Source organism: Galeopterus variegatus, unplaced genomic scaffold (assembly GCF_000696425.1).
Source record: "Galeopterus variegatus unplaced genomic scaffold, G_variegatus-3.0.2 Scaffold6548, whole genome shotgun sequence".
Classification (NCBI taxonomy): Eukaryota; Metazoa; Chordata; class Mammalia; order Dermoptera; family Cynocephalidae; genus Galeopterus; species Galeopterus variegatus.
This window is the reverse complement of record NW_007732659.1, coordinates 73,118-82,003: the sequence shown is the minus strand read 5'-3', so window position 1 is coordinate 82,003 and position 8,886 is coordinate 73,118. Positions and strand designations below refer to the sequence as shown.

Sequence of the window (8,886 nt, the reverse complement as noted above, 5' to 3'; positions counted from 1 at the left end):
TTAAAAAGCAATGACAGCCAAGCTGCCACTATAGCTCAGGGGAAGAGGAGGAGAGACCTACAGAGTGCATGAAGGCAGGAGAAGCCACAATGAGAGAAAGAAAGGACCACTCTGACCATTTTGAATCCTGGCCGCTTCAAGGCTGGAGCTGCTGAGCACAAGGAGCAGAAGCTGGCAAAAGCCACAGCTGTGCCCTTTATATGAAGTTGCTTGGAAGCTGCAGGGAGAAGAGGGCCTTGGTGGCCACAGGCCAGCAAGACCACTGACAGGGTTCCCATGGACACACATAGGAGCAAGGAGCCACAACAGCTGAAAAAAGGAGCCACTCAGAGGGTGGTGAGTCACTGCAGGGGACCGATGCACAGCCCATCCCATGGGAAATGTTTGGAGTATGGGCAGTGGGGGAGATGGGCCCACCACAGGAACATTAGGACACATCACGGACAGTTGGACTGCCCTCCAATCAGCGTAGGACCACTCAGTGGAGACTGGTCAGGAATATAGATCTGTAGGGGGTGAAGTTTGCTGAAAAGACTCAGGCCCAGACCAGAGTTTCTACACAACCCAGGTGCACCGATTCTCATGAGATCCAGAAGTACCTACAAAGTCAACCATTAAAACCTGAGCTGCACAAAAAGCCTTCCCCAGGGGATCAGCAGCAAAGGAGCAATTTAGCTCAACCACAGAACGCAAGTTCTGGTTCCCCCAGGAAGTTCCCTTATTTTAGAAGCAAGAAAAGGACAACAAATTAGTTCCAGTGCAGAGTTTAAGTGGCAGGAACAGTGAATAATTCAATACAGAACTAAAAGAAAAAACAAAATATCCACAGACCAAAGACAAAGTTTGATATTAACTAGTAAATGTCTCACATCACCCAAGAATACCTATAAAACCTAGATGGACTAGAAGCCCCCTGTGCTCCCAAGCCAGGGAGGGAGGTGGGCTGGGGGCCTCAGCCATGCACCCTGACACCCACAACCAGCCCAGTGATGACCACTAATCTGCTGCAGGAAGCACCCTGGGCTCATGAGCTGGGGTGATAGTGGGGCCAAGGGCCTCAGCCATACCCCCACTGACACCCGTAACCAGCCCAGCAATGACCAAGCCACCGCTGGAAGCCCCCTGGTCTCCCTTGCAGGAATGAGGGGGTGCCATGGACCTCAACCATGCCCCTCCTCCTTTCTCCTTCTCCCACCCTATATCCTTCTTCTTTCCCCTCTCCCCCCTCCCCACCAACTGCTCTACAACACCACCTCAGAATGTAAAAAAATAAATAAACTTTAAAAAAAACCTTGAATATAAGGTTAAAAAAAAGAGGCAATAAATGTATAGCAATCCAAACCAGTGAAAACATTTTCAAAGTATATTGTTATTTAAATTTATAAAAATATGATTATGATTCTGAATTTGTGAATTGTTTTGGTTACAGTTTTTTCAGGATTTGGACTTTATGGGCAATTCCCTTCTCCACACTGGTCTTCAGCACACCCTTTTCCAGTAATACAGTCAATCCCCCATTGAGATGTATGTGTGAAAAATTTGGCAGAGGAAAACAAAGTCCCCAGGTCTTGATTAATCAAAAAGGTTAATGGCCTGGTTGGGCGAGGCTTAATCCAGAGGAAAACCTTGAAAGCCTGAGGCCTTCCACGAGCTTCAGAGACTGCCCGCAGCAGAGGGGAAGGAAGCTCAAAAAACACTGTTACATTCCCAGCAGTCCACACTCAACTCACTCAAGCAGCCTCCATGTGGAAAATGAGAAGTCTTAAAGTTCCCCTGGATGGCAGGTAGCTCATAGAGCAAACACTGAGTGAGTTAGATCAGAAGATGAGGCAAGTGGGAAAGAATTTCATGCAGGAAAGAGAGGGTGGAATTTCCCTGGCCCATTCTCAAGGTGCATCAGCAAAAATCCTGTTAGGTCTTCAAGCTCTTTTACAACTAGGCCATCAGTAGATGACTCTATGAATGCTGCCTGTGAGAAGCCTACAAACATCAATATCTGACTGCCAAGTGGAAAAAACTGAGCAATGAGAACTTGTGTTGCCTGCGGTGTATTCAGACTCAGGATACCCACTTTGGGACCATGCCTTTGCTGGTTTCTCAGAGCCAGCAGGAAGTGGGCGGGATCACTGAGTGTACACCCTGTGGCTGCATGCACTGCTCTGGCTGAGACTACCATGGCCCTGGCTGCCACTCTGCTGTGGACTTTAAACATTGTTTTAGTCCACTTCTGTTGCTTATAACAGAAATACTGAAACTGTGTAATTTGGAAAGAAACAATATTTATTGCTTACAGTTTCAGAGACTGGGAATATCAAAGTCCAGGAAAAACATCTGGTGAGGACTTTGCTCTCGGTGGTGACTCCAGCAATGTAGGGTGTCACATGGCTGATGGCTTGAGCAGAGAGAGACTAACCTCCTCATGTGATCTCCTTTTAAAACCATCGTAACCATACCCATGACTCCCACTAAACCATCAATGGGTTGATCAATTCATTGGGGGCATGTTTGTCACAATCTAATCATCTCCTCAAGGCCTCAACTTTCAATTACCATAACAGGATTTCCCACTCTCTTAACGCTGTCATTGTGGGGATTAAATTTCCAGCATGAACTTTGGGGGAACATCCAATTCACAGCAAAAATGGACAGGGCCCCACTGAAGTTCTTGGTCCCCCAAAAGTGACCTATGTTGAGGACCTCTAGTACCCAGCCAGTGGCCCAACACTCTGAGACCTCCACAGTCAGCTCCATACCCATTTCCTGCATGTTGCCCAAGAGAAGGCCTTGACCATTTCCAGCAGCAGGGCCAGAACTCCACCGGCTCTGAACCAGATCCAGGACTTAGATACTTAGAACCTTGCTTCTGCTTTCTTTGAAAAGACAAAGCATTACTACAGTTTCATATATGCATGACCCCTACCTTCCTCCAATACCAGTGTGATGAAAACAGAATTTAGAATCAAACCAGATGATCTTCATCTATTTTTCCTTTGTAGCCAGGGTTTGAAGGGACCCAGAGAAACAGAGAGAGAGTCCAAGGGGCAATGTCTTATTTAGTTCATTTTGTGCTACTGTTATAGTAGCAAATAGTAATTTATCTATGGTAGTCTTTGCTACTATAACAGTAGCACAAAATGAACAAGGGTCTTCTTGCTGCATCATCCCATGGCAGAAGGTGGAAGGGCAAGAAAGCACGAAAGAGAGGCCAAAGGGGCTAAACTTGTCCTTTTATGAGGAACCCACTTCCACGATAACAAACCCACTCCCACAATAACGGCATTAATCCATCCATGAGGGCAGAACCCTCGTGGCCTAATCACCTGTCACTAGGCCCCACCTCCCAACGCTATTACATTGGGGATTAAATTTCTAAAACATACTTTTTGGGAACACATTCAAACCATAGCATTTCACCCCTGACCCCCCAAAATTCATGTCCTTCTCACATGCAAAATACATCATTCCATGCCAAGAGCCCCAAAGTGTTAACTTGTTCCAGCACCAACCCCAAAGTCCAGTCCAGAGTCTCATCTAGATCAGAGATGGGTGAGACTCGAGGCACAATCCATCCTGAGGAAAATTCCTCTCCAGCCGTGAACCTGTGAAATCAACAAGTTATTTCTACTTCCAACAGTGGGACATGCACAAGATAGACATTCCTATACCAAAAGGGAGAAATAGGAAAGAAGAAAGGGGTAACTGGTCCTAAGTAAGTCCCAACAGGTTGAACAACATTGAGTCTTAAGACTCCAGAACAATCTTACAATCTTTGATACTATGCGCTGCTTTCTGGACACACTGGAGCCATCTCTCTCTCTCTCTCTCTCTCTCTCTGTGTCTCTCTCTCTCTCTCTCTGTCTCTCTCTCTCTCCCTCCCCCCCCCCATACTCCTGATTCCTGACACTTTGGTATTCTCTCCCAAAATATCATATTCTTCTGTTTACTAAACCTCTGGAAATGACTCCATAATATCTTCAAATACAACTCTTCTGATTCCCTACATGGTTCAGCAGAAACTCTCAGCAGATTCCCCACACACTCTTGATTTCAGACTTTTCCTCTCATCTTTTTCCTCTTGATAACTATTTCCACCCAGGAACACCAATACCCACTTTCCTGTCCATTGCTTCTCAATTCCCTTAAATTCCAAAATTTTGCCTATGTGAACTCTCCTACATTGTATTTCATGTTGATATTGGGGAAAAAAATCTTTTAAAATTTGAGATTTTCTGTAGGCATATAAATTTGCTCATATTCTCAATAATGCAAAGAGCTCTAAACCACTTCCCTGGCCAGGGAAGATTCAGATGATGTCCTCTTGAAATCTGATCTCGATCTCTCCCCTTCGGTCTGATTGTCTTCAGCATGGGAAGGGCTGGCTTCTCTGGACAGTGGGAATCACTGTTTTTGTTTCTGTGATGACTCTCTCCTCTGGCCCCTCTCTTATCTACCACTTCAGCTTTTCTCACACCATTTACATAAAAATGGCCATAGATTCTGTCCAAATATTTCTTTCTCATTTGCTCTAATCTCCCTTGTTGAGTGACAATCTCTTGTTACTCAGAAACCTGAAAAAAAAAATACTTCCAAGTCACCTCCTTGGCACATCAAAATTATCACTGGCTTACCAGGTCACCTGTAATTTCTGATGTGTGAAGACCTTTCTTCATAGAGAAACACCCAATATCACCTTATACTTTCGTTACCTTCAACTTGCTTTTCCTCCCAATATTCTTCTCTGTTGCTTTTCTTGCTTCAACAATTTGGCCAAGAAACTTCAAAAATTTTTTACAATGAAATATTGAAATAATTTCCCCTAAAAAAGGTGTTTTTCCCTAAGGCTTAAAACTCAATGCCCATGTTTCCTCACCCTTAAAAAGACAAGCAGCCCTAAAAATGCATGAATTCACATGCCCCTCTGGAATATGTCTCAAATGTCAAGAAGTCTTTCCTGGATCAAGTCCTAGTCTACTGGTGTAGGTCCCAGAGATTCTCTAGGAGCTACTGTCTTTTCTCCAAGAAAAGATAAAAAGCCCCTGCCCATCAGACCCTCTAATAGAGGAGCTTCTCCTCCCTGGTTGTGCATCAGAACCACCTGGGAACTTCAGAACTACTGATTCTTGGGCCCCAACTTGTATCATTACACCAGAATCTCTGGGAAGAGACTCAGGATGGTTAGGTCCTCTTCAGGTAGTTCTAACCTGGTGTAACTCACAGTCACTAAAGACCCCACCTCCCCGGGGCACAATGAGGTGGGGAAGGACCAAGGAGGCCCCAGATGCTGTTCATGGCAAAGCCTTCCATGTTCCTCTGAGGCAGCCATTCTCAGCCCAGGATACGTGTCAGTATCACCCAGGGAGCTTTCACAATTGCAAATTAAGTCTGAATCATTGGGGTTGGCAGTTCAAAAAGCCATCCGGCTGATTCCAATGTAGGGTCAAGGCTTCTACAGCTGAATTCACTTGCAGACAGGATCCACCATTTCACTGAGCTTATCGGCCAGTGGGAAAGCTAGATTTAACCAAGCAGTTATGTCAAACTGTACGGTTAATGGTGGTCAACGACAGAGTACCAAGGCACCACTTCTGAGGAGTGCCACCTTCTGAAAAGGCCTCTTTGCTCAGGGTGATTAACAGACCTGAGTGAAGAGTGTGAGCCAGCATGATGACGGCATTGGTGGGTGATGGGACAAGAGCAACTAACCCAGAAGGGGCAGAGTTCCCGAGCAACACTGTGCTCAATGTATTCAGGCTATGAGAGGAGGTAAGTGTGGCTGGAGCCAGGATATTGAGAGGATGTAAAGCTAGGGCTTACAGACCCCTCGAGTCTGCTGCACCGATTGGGTCACAAACTCTCCACACGCAGGTCTGTGAGCTAGGTAATAGGAAAAAAAGGTTCTGGGAGCCGTGGGTATAGAAAAATGAATGGATTCTATTCAGATCTAGGAGCAACTGTCCTAGTGGCTTCTTTGAGGGTTCTGAGGAGCACTGCCTGTCAGAGCTGTTAGCCTTTTATACTTAAGTCCACAACCCTGGAGGCCTGGGTGACCGTATGCAATTAACATTAAGTAGTAACAAGGAACACCTGAGGATATTTACAGCAAATGCTCAGCAGGATTCTGAACATCTGAGAATTTTCCTGAAATGCCCTGACATTTTCCTGTTTTTCCCAACAGGAAAACAGGAGGAGAATCAGCTTGATCTGAAGCTCCCAAATGATCATGGAATGAAAAATGTCTGCCCTGAAAAGTCACAGAGACAGGATGGCTTCATACCGAGGACAACATAAACAGGTCCCCATTAGAATGCAGTAGCTGTTGCCCATGGAAGGGACCCTTAATGCCTGGAATATTTTAATTCCAGTGTGAGAAAAAGCCAGTTAACGTTACATATGTTTAGATGATAGGTTGTCAATAATATTTGCTTGAGAAGAAGCTGTCACTGGGGGAGAAAAATAATTCAGGAATTGTTTTGCATTCCTGTTTTCAAAACAGCCTAGATGTAGTTGCTATTTACACCAAGGAAGAAGCCTTGAAAAGAAGTTGGGGCTCGCCAGTTAGCTCAGTTGGCTAGAGCACGGTGTTATAACACCAAGGTCAAGGGTTCAGATCCCCTTACCAGCCAGACACTAAAAAAAAAAAGAGAGAGAGAGAGAGAGAGAGAAGTTGGATTGAGGAATGATGCTGGATGTGGATGCTCTGAGTCGAGGCTCCTGCTGGACATGGAGCTAAAGGTGTCCTGGAGAGGAAGACTAGCTATTTATTGGCATTTGAAGGGGGGGAGGAGTAACTTGGTAAGATTTTTGTCTCAGATGGTCCCTTAGGCATCTAAGGGGGGTGTACTGGACAGGCCTAAAGTGGAAAGAACAGAGTAGAGTTAGAGGCTTTCCTGGCAACAAGTGTATCAGGAAATGGGGGCCTGAAATCTGCCTGTGGAAATGAAGAGAGGGTGATATTTTTTAGATGGCATGGAAAGAATCAAAGATTACTCCTGAGCCAACGCACATTGAGTTTGTTCTGACTTAAGAAGGTACCACTACCTATAAAGCCTCCTTCCCTGTCTTCTCAGACTCCATTATGAGATGAAGGCCATAAATCTGAAGGACTGGGTAGAGTGCAGCGGGTGGTTGCCAAGATTCGAGATTTATTCTAAGTGCTATCCATAATCCTGGACTACATCTGAGATTCTGAAGCCCAAAACAATCTAATCAAATTGAAAACAAAACAACAATGACAACAAAAAACAAGCAATCTAAGTGTGGTGTTCCCAACATTCTCAGTCACCCTGTGTACTCAGCGTGGTCTTTCTCTGTCCCCACCATCACGTGTTCTATTAATCCTCCTCATTCTCCCCTCTGCTTCCCTGTAAAGAGGAAGCTCTGGTCTCTCTCTCTACTCCCCTCCATAAACTCCTCTTCCAACCTGAGCTGTATTAGTCCGTGTCCACTGCTTATAACAAAATACCTGAAACTGGGTGATTTATAAAGAAAACAAAATTTATTGCTTACATTTCCTGAGGTTGGGAAGTCCAAAGTCCATCTGGTGGTGGTGACAGAGACCCAGGGGTCTCACATTGCAAGATGGTGGAAGCAGAGAAAGCTGAGAGAGCGAGAGAAAGACAGACTCTCCTCTTCTTTTAAAGCCCTCAGAACCACGCCCCTGACCACCATATTTAATCCATTCACTACTGCAAGGTCCTACAATCCAATCACCTCTTCAAGGATCCACCTTTCAATTACCATAATAGGATTACCTACCCTCTTAACAGTCACAGTGGGGGCTAAGTTTCTAATACATAAAACTTGGGGGACACAATTCAAGCTTCAATGAGTTTTGGGGGGACATAATTCAATCTACTACATAAGCCTTTCCTAGAGGGGCCCACACCTATCCCTGCCATCCATGACCAACCATTTGCCCTCAACCAGTTGAGGCCTGTCTCATCCCCTAAGACTCCAATCAAACCACTCTCCACAAGTCACAAATAATTCTCAAGCCAAACTCAAAGGACATTGGTGGCCCTTTAACTCTAACTCATTCAGGAAAGGGGTGATTCATTGGTAGGATGGTAACAACACTTCCCTTTGCATCTGGGAATTTGGGGCCCGGAGACCTGGGAATCACTGCCAAGTTCATCTCTAATTTCCCTGTCCCAGTAATTCAATCAAATTCTAGCCTACGTGAAGGGATTTTGCAGATGTAACAAAAGCACTAAATTAATCTGTGATTAGTCCAAAGGGTGGGTCTAACTCAATCACATATAAAACATTTAAACGTGGCCAGACCTCTGTTGGGTTCAGAGACTATCTGAAGCAGAGAAGAGCAAACACCTTTCCACACTGGGGCCCCTCTTGACTCTCCTGAGTTCCAGAGAAAGTGATAGTTTTCTGCCTACCCTGCACTGGCCTCTATGGATACAGAGGAAAGAATCCCAGAAGAAAACTCAGGAATAAAAATAAAGGTAAGTTGGAGAGAGCTTGCTTCCCGTATTTTATGAAAGGATGCCTGGATTTTTCGTCTTACATTTCATCGCAAGAACTTTTACAGCCACTAAAATGTGTGCCATAAAAAAAGAAAAAGAAAATGTGTGTGTGCATGCCTCTCCACTCCTCATAAATATTAACTCATTCAATGCTCATAGCAAGCCTGATGGAAGGTACTATTATATTTATTTCACAGCAAAGGAAACTGAGGCACAGCATGGCTAACTACCTTGAACAGGGACCCATAGGTGACATTTTCAGAGCTGGGAAAAGCCAGCACTGCGATTACTGAATCCGTGACCTTAACAGCTGTTCTGTGCTGCTTCTCAGCTTCTTTATGGCTTATCCCTTCACAAAGTCCTGATTTGAATGGGATTCTAGGTCTGGTTTGATTGTTGACTTTAG

General features: G+C 44.9%; 1 pseudogene; it reads left to right on the top strand.

Moving 5' to 3' along the window:
* Nucleotides 1-1,743: 1,743 nt before the first annotated feature.
* Nucleotides 1,744-2,167, top strand: LOC103606397 (annotated as a pseudogene).
* The last annotated feature ends 6,719 nt before the right edge of the window (nt 2,168-8,886 follow it).